At 39.6% G+C, this 23,385-nt stretch overlaps 1 protein-coding gene across 2 annotated transcripts in view; it reads left to right on the forward strand.

Annotated features, from left to right (window-relative positions):
* Nucleotides 1–984: 984 nt before the first annotated feature.
* LOC105934503 (contactin-4) overlaps nt 985–23,385 on the forward strand; it is a 229,955-nt gene continuing 207,554 nt past the window's right edge. For both annotated transcript variants that reach the window (XM_036152151.1, XM_036152152.1), the window contains exon 1: nt 985–1,233. The gene's annotated coding sequence lies outside the window, so the exon portion shown is untranslated. The remainder of the gene's footprint in view (nt 1,234–23,385) is intronic.

The following is a 23,385-nucleotide window of genomic DNA, read 5'->3' on the forward strand; positions in this document are numbered from 1 at the left end:
TTTCATCTCCAGGTGCCATGACGTTATTATCTCTCTTCTTTGTACTGCTAAAATCTCTTTGTTTCGTCCTCTGCCCAGAAGTATTTGTTTCAAAAGCCAGACTCCTTCACACCTGTCACCTTGTGTCATCAGTTTGTTAAGTGTATGCAGAAAACGTTTGTCTGTGTGTGTGTGTGTGTGTGTGTGTGTGTGTGTGTGTGTGTGTGTGTTCTTGTACCAGCAGCTGAGCGAGAAACTTTTTTGCTCATTTTAATAGTAAAGTGAGGACTTTGATGTAAATGAGGATGGAACTCATCACTTTTTTCTGGGCTAGAGGTTAGGTTTAGGACTAAGGTGTCAATTAGGTTCAAGTTAGGGTTAGGTATAAACCAGTAAAGGGTTAGGGTGGGTTTAGCGTTACGGTTAAGGATTAGGGTTAGGATTTGAAAGTGAATAGAAGTCTATGGAAGTCAAGGCACGGTCCCGCACAATGTACATTAAACAAGTGAAAAAACACAAGTTTTTAAGTCTTGCCACTGATTGACATGTGGATTTAGGGACTTTGACTAGGCCGTTCTAGCTAATAGATTTAATTTGATCTAAATTATTCTACTATTATATAACTAAAGCGCTGGTTTTTGGAGTATACGCTCTAATGTGCACATACTGGATTGTTTGGGTTTTCTTTCCTGCTGGTCAAGGTAGCTCTCAGATCAAGTCAAGTCAAGTTTATTTGTATAGCACCTTTCAGCAGCAAGTGCTTTACATCATGAAAACATAAAAAACATCCTAAACATACTGAAACGGTCACTGGTAACAGACATTGAATTGTATCAGGCAAAAACAACAATACACACCAAATATGCTGATCGATGGTTCTGTTATTGTGGGCCGTAGGCAACCCTAAACATTCAATATCTCATTCATTAAAATCACCGTATGGCCCACGCGTTGAGGTCACAACGTCTCAGATTCACATCAGGTCTAACCTAAAGCACCACGCACGGAGATGCAGCTGATTAGGATGCTGTGATGATGGGCATGAAACAGTTTGTAATAGTTTGATTGGAGGGGAGTGGTTTGCATCTGCCTGCCCTTTATAGCCGTGAAAGGAAAAAAAAAAAAAAAAAGACAGACACTTTCTAGTTCGCTGTCGGGACGTCTTGCGGTCCTCCCAGCCACTCTGCAGCCTGCGCGGCTCGGCGCACATCCTCTCTCCAGTCCTCGCTGCGGCGTGTCTCCTCTCCGGAGCAGGTAAGGCATATCCGTCTAACTTACTGTGGCTCGCAGTTATGTGCCGTCTCTCGTCAGCTCGGTGTCCACCCAGCCGCTACCTGCTGTTGTGAGCGGCTCTGCTGCCGCTTCGCAATTCCCGTTGAGCTGCTTCTCGCCGCCGCTTTACGCATTGAAACGACCTGATGGGTTCCAGCGGCAGGGTTGGGATAACATCTGCACCCCGAGCGCGTTCCATCAGGCAGCGGCGAGCGGGCGAAAACAGATTACTGAACGAGGTTACGCGTTTTTTTTTTGTTTTTTTTTTTTTGGGCTGCCCACGTTGTGATTCCCTTTATTATCATGATGGACAGCTCTGGGGATGTGCGTGAGGAAGGGATCGATAATCGTAAAGCAGCACCTGCAAAAGAGGTGCCACGATGTCAGTCATTTCTTCAAGAATCCCAAAACAATATTTAGTCTTTATTCCAACATGCTTGTTGATATGAAATAGATTTAGAGCCTCTGATGTTCAGAGTGAAATGCTTAGAATAAAATGACGCTCTGGTTCTACGCTGTGGAATTCAGACCCTGAAAGGTGACAGAAAGCTCCCACCTACAGGGCTGTTTTCTTCTCTGCCCCTGCTGCTTGTTGTGCTTGGAACTGGAAGGACCACCACCCACACACTCATTTCCCCTTCTTCTCACCCAGGTAGGTAATAAATATGCCATTAGTCGGGTTTCTACTAATAAAGTCCACTCAAACAGAGTTCAATAATCACACTTCTCTGTCACTGACTCCAGTCAAATGATGATTAATATGACACTTTGTGGCTTAATTTGTTAGAGCACTGACTTAATAAGCTCGCCAAGTCGTGATGCCGCGGTGATTACTCTCAGGAGGGTCATCCAAAAGATCCCTATGGCCCCATCATGTACTCGTCCGATAATAACAGGAGAAGGCAAATGCAGTGGGGGCCTTTCATTCCCAAAAAAAAAAAAAAAAAGCACAGAGGGGGCCATGGCACACAGAAACACACATCTTCACCGAGAAGCAGAGTAAGCTGCTAAACACGGGGCTTCATCTTTTCAGTTTGCCCAAGGTGAAAGAGTAGAGGATCAAACAAGCGAGGACTCACAACCCACTTTTATTTCTGCTTACAAGGAGCACAGTGTAAAGACCACTGGGCCAAACGTAGAGATGACCCAGTCAACAGGACAGAGACAGAAATGGTAAAGCTGCTCTTGGTCAGCGCTGTTCAATGGTTGACTGAAAATGTGTATTTTATTAATATTGATTAAATTAACAAAAACTTATTTGTTAATTATTCTACAGACCATCATGTGGTTTGATTTACCTTATAAATTTAATAAGGAAACATTTTTTTGCCTAAATATAGCTGATCTGTGCTTCTTTTCCTGTTCAAAAAAGCCTTGGTCAAAAAACCTGTTGCTTTATTTTAGTATTTTCTGTGCTATAGCCTCTAAACCAGAGGTCACTATTAAGCCTGATAGATGTAACTCGTTAAAAACAAGCCAATGTGGGTTGAGCTGGTAGCTCTTTGTAGATTTCATACTACACGGTTTAATTAAGTCTTTGACTCAGCATGCTGTGTTATGGTTTAAACTCGTTCAATGTAAGGCTACAAAACAGTGGGTTTGAAAAGATTAGCCCATAACCTGGTCTATTAGACAAGAAATATTTGGGTTAACATTGTAAAATGTATATTTCTGCATTAAAAATACGTAAATTAGTGAAATTAAGACAACAATCAAAGGCATGGGACATGTACTGAGATCAGGGCATGTCAAGTTTTTCAAAATTTCAATTGTATAAAATGTAGATTTTATACAATTTAAACTGTGTGGAAGTTACAGTAACCATCTATCACCCTTAATAGTAAATGGCCTGCACTTGTATTGTGCTTTATCAAGTCCATGAGACCCCAAAGGGCTTAATACTATTACACTATTTTAAACTATATAAGGCCAACTAAGTGTCCATTAACCAGCAACAATTTCTATAGGTCTTCCCTGGTTTAATAAAGTAGTAATAACCATAAGCAGCTAGCTGTTAGCTCAACTGATAGAAGTTCAAATATTCTGCACAAGAGAATAGAACATAATTAAATAGGAATGTTCTTTATTGTCTCACCTGGGGGAAATTTAACTGAACCTGCATCAATAAGCATCTACTGCTACCTTTGACTATACATTTGAATTCTAGTTTGGTGCTTTATTTTTTGCAATGAAGTACATATATCTAAATGCTATAAAATATAAAAAGTAAGTGTAACAGAAATGATGCTGGCTTTTTGTTTTTACATGATAGGAACATTTTGATACTTAAAGTTATTATTAGAATCCCATACAGGTCCAGCCTACAACCTCATAATGTCTTATTTAGACCAATGCTATGAGTAGACCAGGTTCAAAAAGGATCACTGGATCGGCCAACCGGACACTGCTAGGGGGTGGGGGTATTGGGGGGCGGGAGGTTGTTTGAGGTTTAATATTAGGCCATGTTTTTACATGATGCCCACACATTTCACCTAAACATGTTATTAGAAAAAATATATAGTATAGCAAAATCCATACCCAATTCATGTCTGTAGTATAATATCACTCATCTACAATGACTTTGTGACCAGTTATTTGGTCAAAAGGAATGTGGAACATTGCCACCACTATCTTATGGTAATTCCTAAGCAGCTAAAGGGCTAATGTTATTTTAGTGAACAGGCTTATTCTCCAGTATAAATTGGAGTCAAAAACACTACCCACTGACATCAATAGCATTAAACAGCATAGTTTGACCTTGTTACCATTTCTTATTTCATCTAGTGGAAGAGATTCAGTGAAGTCTGATCAGTTCAAAATGGCATCCTGCGAAGAATAAGGAGGCTCCCTCTGGTCTCTTCTCTAATCCAACAAACTGGGGTCACAACTTTTGACCCAATATGTGGTTGCGACTGAGCTTTGGCCGCTATGAGATTCTCAAGGTGTGATAGCCTTTGGTTAAAATAACATGCTTTCATGGTGTGACGGTATTTACACAAAAATCGTAAATAAAAATGTGACTTGCATACGTTACCTTTATTTAAAACAATAAAGCAACCGTTGTTTTGAAATCTGCTCAGAAATGTATTGGTTTTTACATTTTTAATATTGAGAAGTGATGTGTGACAGAAAGATAGCACTAAGATTGAAGGGGCATGTCTGTAAGACCTTAATGAGACTGGCTATGATGCATGATCTGGAGACAGGGCCACTGTGTAAAAAAGGATGGGGAATATTAGAAATGAATAGATCAGAGGAACAGCTAAGGTTGGCTGGTTTGGTGTAAAAAGTGAAGGACAGAGGATGGAGGAGGCAACGCTGGAGGGAAGGAGGAAGCTCCAATGGAAGATGTATGGACATGGCGAAGAAAGACAGTGAGATGGTTGGAGTAACAGTAAGAGGATAAAAGTAATAATGTGAGATGAAGGCAGGTGATCTGGTGTGGAAACCCCTGAGGTGAGCAGGCGAATGATAAAGAACTTACCAGTTGTAATAATGTTACATTATGTTATTGTTTTTTTTGGGTATTGATACATAGACTTAAGTTAAATAAATAATTAACAGGGTTATTGTCACCTCCCTAAAACAATGACCTAAGTAATTTTTTTTCAGGTTTTTCAGAAAACACACAATATACTACGGCAATATGTTACTAAGTTGATTTAAGCAAAAAGATCATTTTTGACCAAAATTGACTTAGGGCATTATTTTAGCAAGGTGGGGTTACATTACTGTATTTTGATTAAGCCTTTAGTCCTAATAAGACTGAAGGGTGGTGCTTCATTATTTTATATGCTATGCATGTATTAGTATGTCTTATAGGTTTTAAAAGCAAGGGGAAAGTGCAGTTGTGTTTTATCAGCTGGGTGACTAGCAGTGGACAGTAATAGGTAGAGGAGGGGCAACACAGTGTTACTTTATACTTAGTAAGGCTGGGAGGGTCTTGGGCGACTCTGACGTTTTATCTTCTTAATTGGAAATGTTTAAAAACCTTGGTTATACTCAGTTGCTGGTATCTGCTCCATGCCCAGCTGAAACTGTCCAACCTCTGACCAGAAAGCATAAACCCAGAAAATGGGCTAAACAAATAACCTTGCAGTTTTCTTTATGTGTACAGAACAGCATACATGGATATAAAAGCTAGATTTTCATTGTACTCTGAGCAAGAACTGCAGCTTTGAGGAGAACCTCAGATTTATTGGCGTACGGAGTGTAGCTGGTGCCCTGTACGTGTTTGTGTACACTTCAACACATTCTCTAGTTATTTTGAGTCATCACCTTGTGCTGCCTGGGTTCTCGGGGGTTTTTGCTCACCCTTGGCAGCCTGAGCAGCTAGGTAGCTCCTGGCTGAGAGCTAATCTTCACAGGGGTGATAGAGATAACAGTGATGTATGGAGCGGTCGGGGTGGTTTAACATCCAGAGCCGGCTGTTGTCTGGCGGGGTCAGGTCTTTGATACTGGAGTGCTGCATGGGCCAGCCTCTCACATGTCTGAGATTTGGCAGTCTTTATAGCTTCAGGTGGATGATAGTGGGGGCGGTCTCTGCGTTTGCTGGGTGCAGAATCCTTGATGAATGCCGCGGTGCTGCTCAGGCATCTGTCAGTAGCTCACTGCTCTCCAAGAAAAATATTTCCTTGGGCACAAGCCAGACAAGCAGGGAGTGCATGCTGTGACATACTTGTGTTGTCTTTTACTGATGGCTTTTTGTGTTAACTGATAGCTTTAAAAAAAAAAGTAGTGTCACAGTGGAAAAAAAATGTTTTATCATTAACTGTATGAGTTCTTATATGAATCAAATTACTGTAACTGTTACATTTTTAGGATGATATGAAGAAACTAAAGCCTCACTATACAGCCTGATTATTGATGATGATTAAGAAACAGGTCATGTTCAACCTACAGTAGTTCCTAAAGTTGGAGTAAGAATTCTTATATCGGTCATTAAGAATAGAGAATAATGGAAAATAACAGGGATTTTTTTTGCTGTTTACTTTGTTCCAGTGTTGACTTTTTTTTAATCTTTCCAACTATGAAAAAACAAGGATTTTATTTTTGACAAATCTCTGCGGGCTTTAGTTTGAAAAATATTTTTCATCAATTGTACATCAGTTAGTGATCTGGACTCTATTTATTTACTTTGGGTAACACTGTAGTGTTTATTTTGAAGAGAGTCTGTAAATGTCATTGCTAATGGCAAAATAATCACTTCTTATGTCAATTTAATTTACATAACTGATTAAGAACCTTCTTTTATCTAATCAGAGACAGACTGCATTTTTATTTAAAAGAATAGCAAGCACATTTTTGTTGTTGTTGTCAAACAGTAGGTCTGGTTTGGCTATGAATCACTATTATAAGTGCCAAAGGCAATTATTAACAAAGTTACCATATTTTTCAGACCATGAGGCGCACCGGATTATAAGGCGCACCGTGAATTAAAGTGTCTATGTGTGACTTTGTCCACACATAAACCGCACCGGATTATAAAGTGCATGAAATATTCTTCCCAAGTGTGTAATATCTCTCTGCCCCTCCGCGTACACAGCCTTCTCCTGAGAGGGAGAGCTATCCGTCTCTGTCGGGAGGACATAGTAGTTGGATTACACTGCCCTTTTTCTAACATGAGGCCAAATTAAATCTAACTTTTATATTGAATTAACTTACTTGCTTTATTGTTGCTAGCGCGTACTCACATGGCTGCCTTACATGAATGGACTTCTAGTTTAGACATTACAGTCAGGCAGTCTTGTAGACAGCTCAGGGGTCCTGTTACGGTCCTGTTGATGCGCTGAATATCCATTGAGCGGATTGGCTTCGTTGCTCTCCAAAGCCATACTTACACATTTTGACAGATTTTTGAGCACATTGTACCACATAAAATCAGTCAGTAAGCACAACAAGTATGGTAATCCTGTATAATGGCCACAAGATTATAAGGTGCACTATCAATTTGTGATAACATTTAAGAATTTTAAGTGAGCCTTATAATCTGAAGAATACAGTAGTATATTAATCAAAATTACCAAGGTGGGGCACCACCTAATTATGAGGAAAAAACAGCCAAACAGCTCAGTCTCTGTTAGTTATTTTATTAGGAATGAATGGCATGTATTACAGAATAATAGATGAGTACTATACACACAAAAAATAAAAATAACTTTTCTCCAAGATAAAAGAACTTATTGACTTATGTACTTGAACTTACAGTCAAAATATTCTAGTCAAGAAACTCTTTATCTATGCCAGTAATTTTCAACTACATAAAATAAAAGAATAAAGAAAACAAAAAATAAAAACTGCTGCAAAAACCAAGAAAAGTCATTATATCTCAACCAGTTCACAATTCATAGCAGAAGGGAAAAGATTTCCAAACACTATTTCAATAAAACAATGTTTTAAACATCATTTGCTCAATTAGACGGTTTTGGGCTACTGATTGTTGATGTGTTAACTAGCCAGTGACGGATCGAATGGAATCATGGACTTGCATGATTGCAGCGTGCTACTGCTAATTGCAGAGCGAAAGGAGAGAGCCGTGTATTAAACATAGCATAACTGACGGTGGCTACAGTCAGAGCTTTTAACATTGTCAGCTGGGTAAACAAAGACACAATTTAGCCTTATCATAAGGACTGCGGGTTAGTGCAAGGAGATAAATGGACAAAACGGAGCAAACTCCCTTAGGACCATCAGTCTTTAAAATACTCATTCAAAATAACTTTGTTGCTACTTTAAAGTACAACCCTAAAGAGACCCCTCTTTCCTGGGAGCTGTCATGGAAATAGGATAATACTGTGCATTCTGGGATACAGGGTTTTTACCAGTTTCTTTTGTTCTGTGTGCAGTTCAGTCTATGTTCTCCATCCGTGGCGGGGTCTAGCAGTCGATTAACCTTCCTGGGATACGACTATGATCATTTTGAAGCTAACTCTGGTAATAGTCTCTATTTTAAAGAATATCATTATCTTTTTTTTTTTTTTGAAGGTCTGAATGTGTTGATTGCTGCTACTGGCCCTTTAGGAACTTGAAATAACAGTGATACTCATATGTGGCTTCATGCAGTTCATGGAGGCACTAAGTTGTTCTTGTTTCATTGCCTTAGTTGCCACAATAAAAACACATAAATTAGTTCGGAGATGCTATTTATCGTGTGCTAAACTGAAATGTTTTCTTAGTACAACCTGCAATTATCAAGATTGCAAATTGCACTTGAACACAATTGCTTTAACCCAGCAGGACACACCATATCTGAAATGTATTTTTTTCAACCAGTTTAGCCTGCTAAGTGTTTTTCATGTAAATAACACTGGTACTGAGTTTATAGTTTATAGATGAGTTAGTACACAGGTTTACTCATGTTTAACCCAAAATTACACACACTGTTCACTATAGTATAAATTTACTGTTATTAGAATACAGCTTAACAAAAATAAACTGTATCATCACTGTATCATTGCTATAGTTACAGTAGTTAAATAATCTATCTCATTCTCTACAGTTTTTTTTCCATAGTCTGTTATGTTTCTGTCTTGGAAACCGTTATGGTCATAGGGGCGACTGTGGCTCAGTGGGAAAGAATTGCAATTCAAAAGTTGTGAGCTTGATTCCAGTTTCCCCCCTGTCACATGTCGATGTGCCCCATGGGCAAGGCATTTAACCCAAAGTTCCCTCCTGGTATGCACATCGGTGTATGAATGTGCACAAGTTATTGAATGTGATTCGGTGAATGACCCTAAAGCTTTGAGTGACAATATATAGTATGGCAATATATAAATTCAGTCCATTAATTCATTTTTAGGGATGGGCGTTATGGACATGGCACATGTGTCACTAACAGGCTACTGTGGTTGTTGCAGGAACTTGAAAAATAAATCAAAGTAAAATAAATAAATAAGCATACAATTATGTAAACTATGTTTTGAGATTTTTTTTTTGTACATTTTTCAAATAAATGTATTCATACGTTGAAGTTTCTCCTTCACAAACTGCAACACACATTTGCATTAAGATCCTCCTCAAAACATCAACCCCACCACCACCAGAAAAGCATCAGGCGGCAGTGTAAGAGTCAGTACCGCTGCACCTGAACTGGTCAGCAGCAGTCTGCCAGGAAGTGTTCTAAATGTGGCAAAGGAGTTAGGAAGGATCACAGCCCCGGAACGGCAGCCAGATTTAAATCCAGTATGGTTTTGGCTTTCTCTTGGCATCATTTCAGAACTTGTTGATGTCACGTCATACATTATTTACCGAGTTTAGTAACTGTCTACTCACACTCAGTTCAATCTGGCACCTGCAGTCATTTTTAATGTCACGTTATTGAGGACCCCCATGAAAACGAGATGTTTCATCTCATGGGGCTGATCCTCTAATATATGTTTATGAATAAATATAAATAAATAAATATTTATTGATAGTCAAATTGTGGGCGTGGTGTTACATTTAAAGCTGTGCGATTTGTTCATCAGATTGCCATTGCAGCTCTATGATGGTTTTATGATTTATTTTAGTCTATTTTAAGAGTGCACCTTGCTCTCTTTCAGCTTACACAACCAAACTGTTAGACTTTAATGCAATGACAGTGTGACAATGTTTTATTTTGGTAAAGGTTGTAACTAATACTACTGAGTTAAAATAAGTTAGTCTAACAGCTAAAAGAAAATGAAGTAAATTAGTTGAAATTCTAGCCCAATTTTTACAAGGGTTGTCTTACGTAAGGTACAGGTGAATTCTAACTGATTGTGAGGATTATTTTGCTCATCCGGTTCGCCCTCCCTGGTGTAAAAAAATACACAAAATAAGAACTGGTTTATGATTAGCATCCCGTACACACTGACCAGGTTATCTTGCACATTTTGCACCCATCCAACACAAACAAAGCTTTAAGAGACAAAACAGAAGTTTTAAAATATAATTGCCGCCTTTTCCCACTTAAACCTACAGACAAGTAAAGGAATTGATACAGCAGTTGTTTGAGGAAAGGACCAGCGTTATTGAAGCGGCAGAAATTTCAGAAATATCTGTTACCAAAATTATACATCTCGTGTTGCGCCCTGAAAAATTATTTTTTTAGACAGCAGTTTGGTTGTAGCCAGAAGCAAGAACCGCACAGAGAGAAATTACCTAATCAAAGCAGGGGACCCACAGGCAATGGATTAAAAGTTCAATTTTCCTTATTAGAAAAAAAAAAAGCTCACTGTCAGAGATAATTCTGCTACTTGATGCTGTCATTTGCTTTAATTGTTGTCAGCTTACGATGAATTCCGAGAGAAAAGCCATTGTTATGAGTGTCTGGTGTCTGTGGTGAGTAGATTGTACTGGGAGGTGACGAACATCAAAGCAGCCTTTTTAAAGAAATCTGCTGCTTGAAGTGAAAAACATCCGAATCAAGCCTCAAATGGGTGAGTCTGCTAATGGTGCAAAAGGGAAATCTAATAAAAAAAAAAAAAACGGAACAGCAGACAGCCTGTTTTCCTTTTCATGAAAACAATTTGAGCCTCTTTAGAGCATATTTGCAGGGAAAGAGAGAAAAAGAGTTTGAGCCTATCTGCCAGAGCAGTGAGGGCAGACTCAAAGAGAAGGACGTGTGGTGTGGCTGCGTGAGGCCAGGTAAGCAGGACAGAGCTGTGACCTTCACTCTCTGATGGAGACCGACAAAAGCTCGACGGAGGCTGGTGCAGCTTGATGCACGCTGAATTATTCCTGAGTTGCTGCCCGTAGAAAACCTTAGAGCCACAGAGATGCGGTGCGGTGGTAAATTAGTGCAACAACTCCACCGACAGTCATTGAGATCAAACGTTTGTTCGGTCGTCTCTCCAGCCAAGCCCTTCTTCTCAGCCGCTTGAGCTGAGCAGCTGCGGCGACCCGTTTCAGCGACGGAAGTACAGTAAACTGCTCACACCTCGGTTTGATTTGTTTTGATTTGCAATTTGCTTTTCCCAGCAGATTTGCTACCTTTTGTGTGATCTGTCTCTGTCTAATGCTTGGTGGCAGACGAGGACCGGCTTATGAATAAATCAGAGCCCCTACTTTCTGTGCTTTGATGGATGGGGAATGGGATTGCCATGTTCTGTGCTATACTGAGCAGTGGGGTACTTTCATCTTTTTTTTTTTTCTGACCCCTCTCTGGCTAAAAATAGTCCAACTGCCAGAAAGCCTATATATTTCATCCGGCAACCTAAACACTACCTCATAAAGCGTTCTTTGTTATGATTTCCGGGGATAATTTCTTTAGAGCTCTCATCAGTTATTTTATCATGTTTTTGCCAAATAGACCCAAATCAGTTCTCTTTTATGTCAGACTGCCACCTTTTCTCTGAGGTTAGTGGTGATTTAGGCTTATTCCTCTTATGACAAGCTATGCTTTCCTTGGAGACCAAACTTTTTTTTTTCATTCAGCGTATTCCCAGAAATATGATGTTCTGTCTGAATCCGTTGCAGCTATCTAGCCTAGTATTACCAAGTCAGCATGGGGACTTGGTGTAAAACGGAGGTGCAAAGTGGGGAAGAAATATAACTACTTGGAGCTTTTAACCAGTAATAGATTCTGAGTTTGATCCTTCCTAGAAAACTTTATTTTTTGCTGGTTTGTGCTTTTTTCGACGTATGCTGGTTTAAAAAGCCTACTTACAGTTAGGTTTCGCTAGACAACAATCACTGGGAAGCTGTTTCTACGAATGGGAGATGGACTCAGGCTGCATGGTAATTCAAATGTTTGCTGTAGCACTCCCCACTAGTAGGTCCAACCCCCACCTGAATAGTGCAAGTCGGTGCAAATTTTCTGCTGTAAATTGTCTGATTCACTCTGAGCCAAAGAGGTGCAGGCAATAACGGTTAAAAAAAGGGACTCTGACTCAGATTCATTTACTTCTCCCTGCGGCCGTCTCACTGGACAGATACCCGTAAGATGAAACACGTTTTACTTTCAAATCAGACTCACAAGGTGAGTTGGGCAGAACCAGTACAGGGGCTCCTACACCTTTTTTGGTTTACAAGATGAAAAAAAAAATACCTGTTTGGAGAAGTCGTGGCACAGAAACCAATCATACAATTCATCCAATCAAATCAACCACTGAAGGCAACATACTAGCCAATGATAGCTTGCGAGGGGCGCCTCACTGGGTCATACATCCTTAAGCCAACAGAGACGGCTGTGCTCACGGTCGATGATGCGGGAAGAATATTCAGACTTATTACCAAACAAATACAAGAAGTGATAACAGAGCAAATGAGTGTGAGCAGGAAGCAGCGCCGTTAATTTCTATTGAAAACGTCAGCACTGAAGGCAATCCTGGAGTAAACATTCATGTTGGGAGAGTTAGCTATGACAGCTGGGGAGCACGAGGAGCAGAGCCAAGCAGTGAAACTGGGCTAAATGGAAGAAACTTGGGTTATTTGCAGGCAGAGGGGAACACAGCTTTGTTCAGCCTGACCTCAGAGCTTTACGACAGTGTGTATGTTTATGCCTGACTTATGAGTTAATTTAATGAGCACATGACTGCACTCCATGTTGCTAGATCTGACTGACAGTTTTCAGCCCAAACACAACGTAAAACCCGCCCAACAAAAAAATTGAATTAAAAAAACAGATCAGATCTCAACTTCTCTCTCTCTCTCTCTCTCTCTCTCTCTCTCTCTCTCTCTCTCTCTCTCTCTCTCTCTCTCTCTCCCCCTCTCTCTCTTTTGTTAAAAGCGTAGAACTATTAAACACATATTAAAGAAAATTCCATTAGCACGCAAGTGCACTGAAGCAAAGAAAAAAAACTTTGCATGTATAGGCTTTCCGCTAAATGTGCAATCAGGGAACCAAATAGCATGCACACAAGATCACTTTAACAATCATATCAACTGGATTTTTTTTTTATCAGTGGCCTCCCAACATGAGTTGTAAATCTAACTTGATATAATATTCCTTTATCTCACAGACTATAGATCAATCTAACATTCCCCTTTCACAGCCATTAAACATTTTAGGCATTTTACTGAATTATTGAAGTTTTTAGTTCTCTGCCACACAAGTACAACTATTTTGATATCTATCCATGCATCCATTTTCTAACACACCTATCCCTTGTGGGGTCATGAGGGGGGCTGGTGCCTATCTCCAGCTGTCAATGGGCGAGAGGCGGGGTACACCCTGGACAGGTCGGCAGTCCATCGCAGGGCCTATTTTGATATGGAGCTTAAGCGAAAATTCAAACTGAAGAAACTCTATTGCCTAACTCCATCAATCAGAGACTCATCCGCCTCCGACGCAAGCCAATCAGCTTTGAACTGCTCCTCCTTGAAGCCAATCAGCATCCTGGTTTCATCTTAAAAGAACTCCACATCCTCGTCTCGGCCTTCTCCTCAGCGAGCAAGCGGTGGCTGCGCGTGTCTGGTTTGGACTCTGATGACCGGATTCAACCCACCTCCATCCCCTTCTCCACCTTCGTAGCAAGCTCCGCCTGGCTTTCCTACGGTCCTCCTTCAACCTCGTCCCTATCAGAGTGTAATTCCTCCTGGACTCTTATGGAATTCCCCGTCACATCTCAATCGGTCTGGCAGAAGACCGCCATGTTGAGCCTGGTTCTGCCAGAGGTTTCTTCCCAAAGGGGAGTTTTTCCTCTCCACAGTCGCTTCATGCTTGCTCATCATGGACAGTTCATGCAAACCTGTGTTTATCAAGTTGGACATCAAGCTCAAACAGTTAATCATATGGACTGAACAAACTTTATTTATCTCCACTCCACCACCAGTTTCAGGCCTGGGGGGAAATATCCCTATTCTTATACGCCTGCTTATGCATATTGAAGTATAATTCAGTGTGAATTTTTCCTGCCGAGGTCTGAGCGCCAAACTCTTAAAATATTGTATCAATAAAATTCTTCTAATTGCCTTTTCTTTCTGTGTGAGATTTTCATATTGAAATATATGTTGTTATTAATTCTTTCTAAAAACCTGCCAAATGTTGTGAAAAGCTTCTCATGCTTTTACAACCAGTCCATAAGCAATTTGTTTTCAGCTCAATGTGTTCAGAAGAAGCCCCATTTGGTGTAGACCCCGCCCAATCTGGCAACACTGACTACACTGCTGCTTTATTTCTTTTCTTTCTTCTTTTGGGGGGATTTTATTTAGATAAATCTCTTTCTTAGCGCTGTAGGAGCGGTCCACAGAGCCACTGCTCAGCCTGAAGCATACAAAATGTTTTTTTGTTTTGTTTTTAAAGTGTGCCCCCCTGAAAAAAAATGGAATGCCCCCCCCCCCCCCCCCTTCATTTGTTCCTGCAGGTATGTCTGGGCTGCAGGTATGTCAAACAGCAGAGAGCAGGCTAGCTAATCATTGACACTAGCTGTCTAATTAGACAGCTAGTGTTACCTCGTTAGACTCCGGGCATTACAACCATTATATTGTGGAGAAGTGATAATATGCTGCATAATAAGCCCGTTTATGTAAAAGCGTGTATAAATTCAGTGGGTATTTCTTCGACATCTGGCTTCAGTCCTCTACCACTCTATACTTATGTTAAAGGTATGTTAAACGGCTGTTTTAGCTGACACTGAATGAATATTTACGTCTCTACTTGTCACTGGACTAGAATTGAATTAATTTTTCGAGTAGGGTATTCATGACTAAAAGTATGAGTAGCCTACATACAAAAAGCTGATTTTCCTTTTTAACAGGGTGACCTAATGCTCACCTATTATGCTACCTATTCTGAAGAAATGGCTATTATAACTGTAATATTTCACAGTAGCATTGACATTACTCTTGCTTTTTTTCCTTGAATTTCATCCTGTTTTTCATTTTTACTATTTGTAGTAACATTATGGTACCTTCACACAGACCTAGATGGCACTGAAACTATGTGATCATTCTTAAACAGATTATATCTAAAATATCTTAACAATTCCAACCATATTTAACTGTATGGCGATAAAATGGTGTTTGGTAGTGGGGAAACAGGACATAGTGTTGGTTGGTCAGATAAAGCTTTAAATTACACTTCAGACACCCCTCGCAAGTGGTAGTCCATTGTAGTCGAGGAGGTGCAAACCGTGCGCTTTCTTTGCAAGAGCTTTGTGCTGCAGCGAAGAGTTATGGATTTATCTATCTAGAATGGGAAGCTCTCCGTCTGGGATGGGAGTTTATATTTCATCCTTCACCTTCAAATCACTTTGGTCACAATGCTTGCTGGTAATGCTGTGGATGATTTGATGTTGGCTGCAGCTACCAACAAGCCACTGACACTGACTTTACAACAGCAGCCATCGTCGGAAATGCTGAGACAAACAGCTGGGTGTGGCGCTTGGATTTTTACTCAGTATGATTTGTTGTTTTTTTTTTTTGCCGTCTCTGAGGCAGATTGAGCAAAGAGGGGAAAAGCTGTCATCTAAGATCTGTATTTCTTTCTTTCATTGTCCAATATTATCAAACATGAGGTTTAGCCTTCCTGAGGAAAGTTCAGGCTACTTTACTTGACATAAGGATGCTTGTTACCACAAATAGTCTCATCTGGCGTAGGGGGATGTTGTCCACCTCCGCTGTTGTTTTTGCTGTAAAAAGGCTAAAGAAAGAAAAGATTCTTCAGCTGAGCGCATTCTTGTTAGGGCCCCCGATTTTCCAGCATTCATGAACTTTACATCTATTTATGTGGCTGCACTTAATTTAAGGGGTGATGTGTCCTGCATGCTTTATTTTCCCTCTTCCGATTCCCAGCAGCCTGAATAGGGTAGTTGATTTTTTTCCCCCCCTCTGGCAGGCCCATCCATCAAATCCCGTCATAAGCCCTATCTGATGATGACAAACTATGAATTTGAAATGATTCATGACTCTGTGTTCTTCTTTGTGCTCGAGGCATGCAGCATACCTTTTTGTTCAATATACATGTACTCAGCACTCTTGGCTTTCCTGCAGTGGATAACATTGGCTCTGATCAAGTTTGACATTCAGAAAATGATAGTGATACCTTTTGACAGTAGCCTTTCTTTGTGCACGTCTCCTGAAGAGCAGATATTAATCTACCATGTAAGCATACTAGATTAATATAGGAGGTGCATGGATTTGTGCCGCCACAAGTGCGTGGCATCTACACACTTACTACCAGAAACAGCTGAGCGTCAAAAACAAACACTCCAATGTGTCATACCTGCAGAGCAGATGCACAAGGACACATGGTGACATGATGAGAGGGGTGACAGTTTTACAGGCAGTTGGCAGAGCATCCTACAGGCAGTCAGAAGTGTAAGTAGGAGACACCGAAATGACCATCTACCCTCATGCAAACTCAAAATGAAGCTGATCAAACTCAAGTACTGGTGCTGCTGTCATATGGGTTTACAGTGTATCCTCTTTGCCATGTGACTTTTATTAGAATGCTCCAGCAACTGCTTGGTACGCCGTTATTCAAACGGTGAAGTCATCTATTCAGCTTGTTGTAGGACTGTCTGCTCCGTGTAAATCGCTGTGTTTGCATGCTGACTGTTTGTGGCGCAGATTACACAAAGGCAGTCGGGTAGGTCGACTCACCTATACAACACGGGCATGTGATAGCCTCTTTCCTTCCTGACGCTTTCTTGATTTAACTTAATGGCCAAACAATGAGGTCTTTAGGTCCTGGTTGGCACCTGGAGTCAACACAGTGACATTTACTACTACCTATTATTTCCTAAAATAATAGGTGTTTTCATTGGCCTTATGACAAATAAAATAATGCTCAGCAATCCCTCACAATATAATCTTCTAAAGGCTGTCCTAAAACACAGGTTCAGCGTATCTAATTTGGCAGTTTAGTGACTGCGTTGGTGTTTAGACATAGTGTGAACCAGAAGTCAGATACTAACTACAGCATCATAATCACAACAAGGGCTTAGCTGTTATGGCCCTTTCAGGGTGGTCTGACATCTTAATACAAGATTATTTAAACAGTTATTTCAAATGTATGAATTCACATACCATGCATTGGAATGATGTTTATTATGGTACCTTATTATGGTTGTTAGTCCTCTGAATGAGGACTAACGACGTCCAGATGTGATCATTCACTCATGTTTTTGAGTGATGTATACATTTACTGCTGCTTTTACTGTCAAGCTCATTTGCCTCAGCAGGTAGTTATGGAGTCTTAATCGGCTGTGATGTAACACCACATCCGTACTGAATACGATGTCAGAACCTGCTCCACGCAGTTCTGCAAGAGGGCTCTAATTTAGAGTCAGCCCCTGAGAATTTGACGGGAAGATTGAGAATCTCCTAATGATATCTACATCTACCATGCAGCAGGTTATTTCCGCAAATGGCCCGGTAATATACCTTTAAACTTTGGGAACACCTGCTTTGCCCGGAGTGTCTGACACTCGCAGGTTGCTGCAGATGCCGTCTACATACTGAATGAGTCTCCTGCTTTTTCTATCAGGCATCTTTGAATTCCTGTAAGGCCACACGCAACGCCGGAGAAATGAATGACTGGCGAGATGGTAATGAGAGCTTCCTCGCTATTAAGCAGTATTTCCAACATCCCTCTCTTGTAATCTACAGAGTAGCATAAATGGCGACACCTTGGCAGCCTGCAGCATGATTAATGCGCTGCACACTAAATGGATTTGCAATGAACCCGTCGTGTGATGAGCTGCTTACTCTCGCAATAAACTGTTACCTTGACACCGTGGCTTCCTACGCTTTTATGTGAATATTTGCATGTCAAGTGGGCACTGTGGGCTAGTTTGTGTGTATATTTGTGGCGAGGGTGAGTCACACATCACAAATCCAGACATCTGATTTCACAAGGCCGCTCGGGGACCTTGTGGTGGGCCGCACTCGGTGCTGGTCAATGGCCTGTTTGCCCTCGGTAAGACTTCTCTCCCCGAAGTCTGTGGGTTTTGTCTCCTGTGGTACTGTCAGTCTGCACGGCCTGTGACCCGAATCAGTCACCCACCTGACTTTTTCAGGCAGTGGTCCCAGCACCAGCTGTGCTCTCAGCATGCCTTCTTAATACATCAGCCAGTGACTTGGAGTGCAATAATAAATGTTGAACTTTTTCACATTATGTAATGTACCAAATAGAAACTCTTGTGTATTATATTGGGGTGTGGTAGAACAACATGAAATGGGGCATAATTGTAAAGTGGAAGGATAAGGTTTGCTTTTATCTGCTTTTTATTTTACTAAACAAAACAAAACAAAAAATCTATAAAGTGGCGTTTACAGGTGTGGCTTTTATAGAGAAGTTTTCAGATTTATGAAGTGATGAAAGAAAGACAAAATATTTCCCCTTTGAACATGCAAGAATCCATGTAAGAGACACAGCAAATGTGTAGAAGAGGCTGCTCTTGTCAGAGGAGACCAAAATATTATTTTTTGGCCTATATAGAAAATCATGTGTGTTGTGGAAAACGTCCTTTGCACACACCATGCTCACTGCGTTCTAGTTTTTCCATTCTGTTAGCAGCTTCTCTTAAGAGGTCGGACACTGAATGTCTGCCTGCTGAGTTTGACATTACTAATCAATGCTTTAGTGCGGGGAAAAGCCATGTAGATTTGACCGACGCAGTAAAATGTTAACCAACCAATGGGAAGAAGTTGAGCCCTTAAGACACAGCCCCTCTCTATTTGCATAATGAGGCAGAAATGCATACAGAAATGTAAAAAGGACAGGCAGAAATGTAAAAAGGACAGGTAGAAATAAATAGCATTGAATAAATAAATAGGGTAAAAAAATACAAAGGGAGAATAAAACAGACACAAATATTATAACATGCACATAAATTAACGCATAAAAAATAAGTAATTAATAAATAAAGTTGAAGATTATAACGGACAATAAATAAATAAGGTAATTATTACAAAGGCGAATAAATAAAGAAGCCAATTAAACGAGATATATACATTTATGTCTCACTGTATAATTTAATTTCTACCTACATTTATTTGTTTTTGTATTTTTGGTGGCAATTAATTGTATGCTTATTTATTTATTGAGCATTTATTTATTTCTGTATTTATTTTTAATTATGGTAGACTTGGTCCTCCATACGCCTAACTCCCTCAGGTGGAACGAATACAAATGTATGTCACATTGTTTTATTTTACTCATACAAAATACGTTGTCAAATTTTCCTACTGATTCACAAGATGACAAATTGTGAAAACGTTGAAGGGGATGTTCACCTTTTTGCAACGTGCTTTCTTGCCAAGGCAACTCAAATCCTTTGCAAACTGACAAATGGTTCCTGACATCTGTGTTTATACCAGACCTTTAAACTCTCTTTCTATTATATGCACATACCGAGGTGTGATAGACTAAGCCTTATCTTCAAGGCCACATTGCAGCCTTGTTTTTTCTTATTGTATGTGTTTGTGTTTGTCCAGGAAATTGATTTTAAAAAAACCCTTCCTTGGTCAGACATCATCAGAGCACTTTGTCCTAATATCAGGGCTGCAGGGTCTAATGGCTAAACACCCTGGCCATTCTTTCCCCCTCACCACTCATTGTGCATTATTATTTCATCACCCACAGCAACACTTTTATACGTTTGCTTCAGAGTAAAGTTGCGTTGAACTGAAACGGCCACTTTCTGTTAATCGAAAACATGTCCTGAAGATATAAGGGGTGTTACTGTGTATGTACAGTTTTGACACACCTTTAGCAACACATAGAGATTGGGCAAACAATAACTGGAACTCAACTGTAGCAATTTGTGGTAGAAATTAGCCCCCAAGTGAATAAGCATGAAGGGGAAAAATATAATCATGGAACCTCTTACAGGAATGCTCTCAAGGGATTCCAACTGTAAGGCTTTGATTGGATTAAATGCGAGCTTCCTGTCAGATGCAATTGTTGGGTGGGTGTTGGGGTCTGCTGCTGCCAAGAGTGAAGACGCTGCGTTGCGTGGTGGTAGAGGATGGATGGCCCGGGAATATAGGGTTTAGGAGGAATGTTCCCACCGTGCCATTAGGGGATGGGGGAGGAGATGATTCATTTTCAGCATCGCTTCACAGAGGATGATCTCATTACTTTGGAGGAGTGGACAGTCCTAGCAATAAGAACTCAGTTGGCCAGCAGAGGCTCCATCCTAAGAGGTGTGTAGTGCAAGGTGTTACATAGTGCTATGGGGATTTAAAACAAAATGAATTATAGACTACCACTGAAGAATAGAAATAATACAGATGTTTTTTCAGATAACATCACACTGAAAAAAAAAAATATTTTCAGACGTTTCTTTTAGATATATTCAGACTGAAAAAAAATATTTTATGAACTTAGAAAGGAAGTAATTTTTCCCCTGCCTCATTAATCTTCTGAGTATTTGTTAATGTTTCCCAAAACTGATTTGATAAATCTATAGTCGAGACTCATAACAACTCCATGCGTCCAGATACCCACTCTAGTTGAGATGTACATGCATATGGGCTGATTTCAAAATCTGATATTAATATTGCTGATATGCCTGATAAACTATATTTACTGATATTATATATACTCAGTGTGTTCTCCTGCCCTTTCAACACTGAAAAAAAAGACCACACTTCTAAAAAACATCTATTTTCCCCTACCTGACAGTATGCATGTGATTCTGCTTCTACTTAAGTCTTCTTTCTAAGGTAGGGACCGTTGATAATTTAAGACCGTTTTACTATTGTAGCATTTTTACCCTTTCCCCAAATCTACTGGTTAGCCCTGTGAAAATAAGTACTTGCTTAATTTAATTATAGAAGTAAAAAAAAACTATATGTTTTGTGTTGCAGAGCTTTGGTCAAGTCATTTAACCTACCACAGTCATTAAAGTCATTTGATTTTAAATTGTGACTTTCCATCTTCTCTATAGAGTATAGTTGATTCTAACACGCATAACCATCCAGAATGAGTGCTGCAATGTGATTAGATTTGGGGCAGATAAACAGCAAAACGTGTTTATTAAAAGGCAGTTGGCATGGCAATGCTGTCAGGGTGCATGCTATCAGGATCACATATAGAAATGTTCAGCAGTATGCACTTCTCTATGTCTGGGCGTCTCCTGTAACCACAGGAACTTTCTGGCTTTCAACGAATAATACAATTATAACTCACTCCAACATATTTTGTTTTTGCAGATACACTGAATAAACTGGGCCTGAGAGTGCTACTCTAATGTTACTGGGACATTTTTGACCTTTTCGTGTGAACTGCAATATTTGTCTTAAAACCAACTTAGTGCTGCCCCCTTAGGGTTGAATGGTGGCTATTGCAGTTGTGTAGCGACTGGTTCAAACGGTACACAGGGTTTCCTGTAGAATTTTGGGGGACTGTTTGGGGTGGCTACTTATCTGTAACAAAACCATATTAATTAAGTATGTCACTGTTGTGAAATGTAGTGTGCGTAAAGATTTCTGTTTGGAAATATGGATGAATGTATGAACATTGCCTGAATCCACACTGCATACATTCTATCTATCTATCTATCTATCTATCTATCTATCTATCTATCTATCTATCTATCTATCTATATATATATATATATATATATATATATATATATATATATATATATATATATATATATATTAGTGCTGTCAAACGATTAAAAATTTTAATCGCGATTAATCGCTTAATGTCGATAGTTAACTCGAGATTAATCGCAATTAATCGCATATTTTATCCTTTTATTTCTGAAAGTGTAATAGCCTGTTTGGGCATTTTAATGTGCAATTTTGCAATAAATGACACTAATAAAATACATGCTTGTACAAAACATATTTTTATGTTATTTTTCAAGCACTTTTCAGAATTGGAATGAAAACATCCTGGTGCCAAATGTTAAACTCTGGACTATAATGGCTAAATGACTAATCATGACGCCCTGATGTTTACACCATGTGAAAACAAATGTGTAAATAAATACCTGTTTTCATGCCGATATATTTTTTTTGCATCTTAAACAAAGCTAGACATGGTATTATGCATAAACATATAAATTAATAAAAATTGTACATTTCAATAAAGTCATAAGTTTTGTTAATTTCTTCACTCTCTCTCTCTCTCACACATCTAATTCTGAGCTTTCACACCAACTACAATACAGGTCATTCCAGTCTTACACTTTGCTTGTAACTGGGCCAGGAGCTTAATACCCTTGAAAGAGACTGTTTAGCAACTGTTTAGTAACTCCAGGTCCTTCGTTTGGCAACGTGATTCAGCCTTAGTTTGTCAAATACAGAGAAAACAAATTAATAAGCATTAAAGTACGGTTTATGGGTTGGGTTTCTGCAATTTTATCAACGTGTAAAAGCTCATCTTCAGAACCAATGTCTGATAAACTACTTTCAGCAGTTATCACCGGTTATTGCACCGTAAACTGCAGAAAATACGTGCAGAGTTGCTCTGTCTGCCTTTACTACCGTCGGCTCCTATGGCGGAGGGATAGTTCAGCTGGATACAAAGTGTGGGCAGTGCAGGCAGGTCTCATAATAACCGCTGTTTCGTCACTTATTTTAGAGCCCAAATAAGCAATCTCACTTTTAGAAACGTGCCCAAAAAAAAACGCAACCCGTGACTCTTGAAATTTAGAAGCGCTTTTAGAAAAAAGAAGCCCCAAAGTCGCATGTGTCCGAGGGTAAAAGAAACCCTTCGGGGCGGGTGTGTTTTGCTACAGTTTTCTAGCACTCTTGAAACTACGGAAAGCGCAAAGGGTAAAAGAAACACAGTCCGGAGAGCGCGGCGGGGGAAAAAACATTAGGGAACAGTGTGTGTGTTTTGACGCACGGCGACAAAAAAATTGTCGGCGTTAAAATGGGTTTGTGTTAACACCGTTAATAACGCGTTTAACTGACAGCACTAATATATATATATATATATATATATATATATATATATATATATATATATATATATATATATATATATATATATTAGGGCTGGGCCACGATTAAAATCTTTAATCGCGATTAATCGCATAATTTGCCCGATTAATCATGATTAATCGCATTATATTTACAAACTCCAAGAATAAATTCAAAAGTAGTGTAAAGAGCACTTTTATTTTAATGTTCTGCTGCCATATGAACAAAGGTGTTGTAACATTTGTAGCACTTATTTTATACTGGATATTTTCAACCCATCTATTGAATTTAGTGCACTAGTTGATCTTTTCTTCATAAGAGAACAGCAAGCACTGCAGCCAAAAT

Source organism: Fundulus heteroclitus, chromosome 20 (assembly GCF_011125445.2).
Source record: "Fundulus heteroclitus isolate FHET01 chromosome 20, MU-UCD_Fhet_4.1, whole genome shotgun sequence".
Classification (NCBI taxonomy): domain Eukaryota; kingdom Metazoa; phylum Chordata; class Actinopteri; order Cyprinodontiformes; family Fundulidae; genus Fundulus; species Fundulus heteroclitus.